This window comes from Pocillopora damicornis, chromosome 11 (assembly GCF_964200805.1).
Source record: "Pocillopora damicornis chromosome 11, jaPocDami1.2, whole genome shotgun sequence".
NCBI lineage: Eukaryota > Metazoa > Cnidaria > Anthozoa > Scleractinia > Pocilloporidae > Pocillopora > Pocillopora damicornis.
Window position 1 is genome coordinate 20,286,210 of NC_142680.1, and position 5,742 is coordinate 20,291,951.

Below are 5,742 nucleotides of genomic sequence, written 5' to 3' on the forward strand. Positions count from 1 at the left end.
GTGGCTGCAAAGAAAAAATAAAAAATAATTTGTGTCAAAGTCTGTGGTTGTAGTTAATAATTACCTGTGGTTGTAGTTAATTAGTGCATAAGCAGAGCTGCCAAGATCTGGAGATTTAAAATCTGCAGATTTTTCCTTTAGTGCCAGCTGCCACTTTTGTACCTGCCTGACTTGACCCATCCCCTGAAAAGCTTGGAGTAATACTGCTGAATCATTCACTAAGCTCATGAGAATAAAGGAAATGATCACCAACCTAAGAAGCATTGATCTTCAAATGAATTCTCTTTTTCAGTACCACAAGAAACATACAAAGAATAGTATGGAGAATATGGATACTGATGTTAGGGTGTCAAGGGTTAAACACCTCCATATTCAATGATATAACACTTGCACTCTACTGGAAATTGGTTGCTTAGGGGAAGTTGAAACTTTCAATTTAATGTTGCATAATATAATGGAAAGATGATGATGATGATGGTACTTATGATGCAAACTTACAAAATGAATGTTATATGATGATCAAATAAAGTCTTTACTTATTATAACTTTGTGTACTTGCTTTGAAATTTGAGAAAAGAAAATAACAAATATGTCATGGATCCTCTCAGTCAATGAATAGCATATTGTAATCATAGAAGAGAGTCATTACTGACCAAACATCCTTTAAGGTGGTCATGCAGTGTATTAATATCCTTCTCCACATCTGCTTACATTCTTGAAACTGGTAGAATAGAAAACGTTTTAACAGTGACTGAAGCCAAAGTTGAACCTAGCTCACCTCGTAAAGTGTCCTCATCAAAATCTGGAGCATTTTCTTTGTCAGGTAAGTCTTCATTTTTAGATGGAAACTTAATTGGACTTCTTTCTTTAGCCGTAGCAACTGTAAGGGGATGCTTCTTTCAAAACGTTGCTGTTTTAAGTCATCCTGGCCTTAAAAAAAAGATGGTTGCAAATGGTAAAAAATTAGCTCAACATATTACCCAATTGTAAACTAAATATTTTTTCCCTCCTGAGAATGGGAGGGATACATAGACACAGAATCACAAGCAATTAATATTAATAGCATATTTAAAGCAGTAAAAGAACAAAAGATATATATACTGAAGAAAACAAGCATTGATATTTAAATAAACAGTAATTCACTTCTCGTTACAATAAATTTCAAGATTTACCAAAGACATTCCTATGCAATTGACTGAAATAAATTGGGCAAAAATCAACATCTGTGTGTTTCAAGTTTATATAATTTGTAACAGTAGCAATTTAAATCATTTAAACTAAGAGGTGGTAGGTAGTTAGGTCACATCTGGATTTGAAAAGTGGCCTGTCCAGGGCCTGAGCTTTACTTAATCCTGGTTTCCTTACATGAAGCAACTGGGAGTATTTCTACCCAACCCTGGACAGGATGCAAGTCCATTCCACTGTCATCTCTTTCCCCCCCCCCCCCCCTTTCACCCCCCTTGCATTTTATCAGGTTTCCTTAACTAATTTTTGCTACCCATTTATACTCCTGGGTGGAGACAGACACTGTACGAGTAAAGTGTTTTGCACAAGAACACAACACATTGACTGGAACCCAGACCTCTTGACCCTGAGTCCAGCACAGGCCAGGCTACAAATGCAGACCTCTTGACCGTGCGTCCACCTCACTAATCATAAGCCCACCATGTCTCTGCAAGAGGAGAGAGTTTATGCTGAATCATTTCTCATAAGAAACAAATTTTACAACAGCAAAGTAAAATTTTCATATTTGATTTTTAAATAGGGATTACTGCTCAAAACTTATAAAAGATGTATTTCATTTATTCAATTTCTTACAGTTGAGCTGATGCCCATATTTGTATAGGTGATTGTTAGCTCAACTGTTTCACTTTATCACAGGAAAAACAGTGAAATATTTACATTTATGCATGCTGATGTATGTTGAAATGGATTTCAATATGGTACAGGTGCTGACATTTTTGCTTTATTAGTATATGTATATTTTTTGTATTTTTTGTCTGTGCACAAAATTGATTTGTCTTTGATGCTAACTTTAATTCTCCTAATAATCATGACTGGTTGTTTTTTAAATAATCCTTGCTGGCTGTCTTCACATGTACAGAAAAATTCAATAAATGTGGAGTAGCAAGGAAGTCAATTGAACTGGAATTCAAAATAGCCTGTAAGTGTATATCGCTTTTACAAAAACCACTACAAACTTCTATATAACCAGCTGATTGCCAGGGCTTTACAGAGGTATATTGGCCCAAGGTTGTAACAGTATAGGAATGACATGGTGCCAATATTTCCCAGTACCCCTCAAGAGAGCAAGGTAATTGCAATGCACCAATGTCACTTGGATTAAACTAGTTTACAATGAATTTACATGTTTTATGATTTTCTGTATGGTGCAATGATGGTCTATGTGGCAAAATCCTGACCAAGTAAGAACCAATCAGAACTTTACATTTATCCCAAGACTACCTTGCCAACATAAATTATCAACAAACACATACTTGGATGCATGCAGCCTCATGTAGAACTAAACCAGTTTTGATTAAAAAAAAAATTGATCGAAAACATTCAGTTGATATGATTATTGATTGATCGTATGTTGATTAGCAGATGACAAAAGGTAAAACTTCACCCAGACACTAATCAATCATTACCAGTTGATGAATTGGATTCCTAAAACTCGAATACAGTTAATTGAAAGGACTCTTGCAGTAAATAACTAGCTGAATTTGAAGAAAAATCAACTTGTCTCAATATTTAACAAGGAAATCAGTACAGTTTGGAAGGACAATCTAAGCTGTCTATCGAAAAGAAAAAATAACTTTCAAACTACAGTATAAAATGATAAACATAAACACATGAAATACGCTGAAAATGTTTATCGCTTTTTGATCAAATGCATCGTAAATACGGGAGCAAAGTAAGTTAATACGTACATAAGCCCGACATGAAAGCTTAAGTGCCAAACACGATTGTGTACATGCTCCGCATGACACGCAAACGAAACTGAAAGCGTTGCGATCAAAAGGGCTTGTACTGAATCAAATCGATAATTTGGATATCCTTTGTAACTCTCCCGAATTACTTATTTTGTCCAAGGTAAATGCCAGGCATTGCTTGCGAATTTTTGTGAATTCGACAGCTGTAGCTTGTTCAAACAAGCTCAGCTTAATAAGCTTGTAACTAACACGAAGCGGCAACACAATTAATACACGCCAGAATAAAGTAAAAGTTGGCAATCGTCGTCACTTGACTGCAGGAACGTCTTTCATTGTCGGAAATCAGAGAAAGTTCGGAAAGATGAGGAACATTTGAAGGAGGAAATCTCAACTAAAAAAAATTAAAAATTAAAGTATTTACCTTACATTCAATAATCTGATACAACCATGCGATCTTACCTCTGTCGCGGAAATGGAAGGCACCTTTGACTATTTTACGACCTTGCTTCCTCCCCTTGCGAAATGGCTTTTGGAATTCCTAGGAATTCCTAGGATTTTCCTAGGAATTCCTAGGAATTTATTCCTAGGAATTCCTAGGAATTCCTAGGAATTCCTAGGAATAAAGGTGTGAATTTTCACGGTAAATTCGGACTGGGAATTCCTAGGAATTCCTAGGAATTCCCAACCAGAACAACTCTGGTTCTAAAAACCTAGAAATTCCTAGAAATTCCCAGAAATTCCCAGAAATTCCCAGAAATTCCAAGTTTATAGCCAACAGGACTTGGAATTCCTAGGAATTCCTAGGAATTCCAACTCAGAGAACCAATGACTTTTCCTGAAAAGCTGTAAATCTAAAAAATTTCTAGGAATTTCTGGGAATTTCTGGGAATTTCTGGGAATTTTTGGGAATTTTTGGGAATGTTTAAGAATTACTGGGAATTTTAAGCAAAAATTTGAGGCTAATATAAAATAAATACTTTAAATTAAAAAAAAACCAGCTAAAATTCAAGTATTCAATGAAATTTATTTAGAAGCTTAATTAAGGCTTACATGTAAAATATTTTTGATTAAATAACATCAATGTGTGGTAATATTAGGATGGGATTTGATTTATTTTTCTTTTCTTGAAAACTTCATACGGATTAATCCTCAATTACAGCTATTCATATAAAATAGTTCTAATCAATCATTAAATTTGGTTTGACACAAATTGTGAATAAAATCTGTTGATTCTTTTCCATAAAATACAATATCTTAAGTTATATTTGAAAACCAAGCACTCTTGGGAGTGAAGGGGCTAATTACAGACAAATAAAATTGATTTTTTGATTAAAATCTTGTTGTAACTGTAACAATAAATTAGAATGAAGTTATCCTAAACTGCAAACTTAGCTGCTGTTTGTACTGTTTGTATTTTTTTTCCTGGGCTCACAATGAGTTGGCCTTGAATGAGGTTGTCAACAAGAACCTTGACCATTTTGTATCTGGATTCCTTGACATCTGAATTTGAAAAAAATAATATATTAAAATATGTATATTTAAAGCTCAGACCAGGCTTTTAAGATGGCTATGAGGAAAAGGGCATTCATTGGATTCTCAAATTGAGAAATCTCTGTTATATTGAGTGACTTTTATATTGGAGTTAGTACATCTCTCTCATGGATTTTACTAAAAAAGGGCTGAATACATTATTTTGTTTTTACCAAGCAGGGCTTCTTTATGTACTAAGGTTTGTTTAATAACAGTTCCTATTATGAATCTTGAATGTTCCCAAACGTGACTAGAGGAATCTTGAAACCTTACTGATAGGTTTATTTCATTGTAAAGCATAAGCTTAAGAAACTGCGGCATGCAAGTGACCGATTCGATTCTCAGAATTATTCTAGTTTCAGTTGCGCCGAGCGTTACGTAAGCTTAATTCAACCCGCTACATCTATTCTTTTATAAGATTTTGATCACGTAACGAATATCGCAATTTTTACTCACCACAAACTTTCAAAATCGTAGCTTTACAGATGGCCACTCGACCCTTGTTTGTACCAGTCAATATGTCAACTGTTGTCCCTTCTTTTAACTCCACGGCGCCAACGACTTTCTTTTCTTTTACAACACTCACGCTATTCTCGTTTTCTCATTGAACCACAATAAAAGCTATCTTTAGAAATGTTATATTAAGCAAAACAGTTGAGAAAAGCGATCAACCGATCCAAAGTACATTCAAAGATGAGCGCCAAATGGAGTCTTCTTTGTTTCCGATCACGGGCATGATCACGTGGATCTTTTAGGACTTGTAATTGGCTAGCAAAGTGAATCCGCTGGCTTGCCGATTGCAGTGTTAAGAGAAGCGCCTAACTCTGACTTCTCCGACCGGTTCTCTGCTTCTAGAAGATGGATAGCTTGGTGATACAAATAAAGATGTGAGCTCACTCTATGTAGAAATAATCGAAAAGGATCGATCGTATTACAAATGCACGATTTGTGGCCGAAAGTTGTCGAGGAAACAAAGACTCGAAACTCACTTGAGTTGTGTTAATGGCCAAGGTGAGAAATAACACAAGCCAATCACAGTTTTGAATGCGACTACAAATCGTCTTTTACCCTCATATTTATAAAAGAAGGATACCACATTCGGAAGTATAAGAGATACATAGATGATCCCAGTGTACCAGTACCTAAATCTACAAAGCTTGACCGTAGCAAGCGTTCAGCAACACGTTCCAACACCGCCATCTCGATTCCTCAGTCAGTCGTTTCCAATGAACTTAAAGCAGTATTGACAACAGAGTAGAGTGCGTCTTAAAAAGGA

At 35.4% G+C, this 5,742-nt stretch overlaps 1 long non-coding RNA gene across 1 annotated transcript; it reads right to left on the reverse strand.

The window, feature by feature from the left end:
• Window positions 1-3,940: 3,940 nt before the first annotated feature.
• Window positions 3,941-5,283, reverse strand: LOC149038096 (uncharacterized). The gene is made up of 2 exons (XR_016181055.1): window positions 4,923-5,283; window positions 3,941-4,436 (listed from the first exon to the last, which is right to left on the reverse strand). It is a non-coding gene; the product is annotated as an uncharacterized LOC149038096 (long non-coding RNA).
• Between the last annotated feature and the right edge of the window lie 459 nt (window positions 5,284-5,742).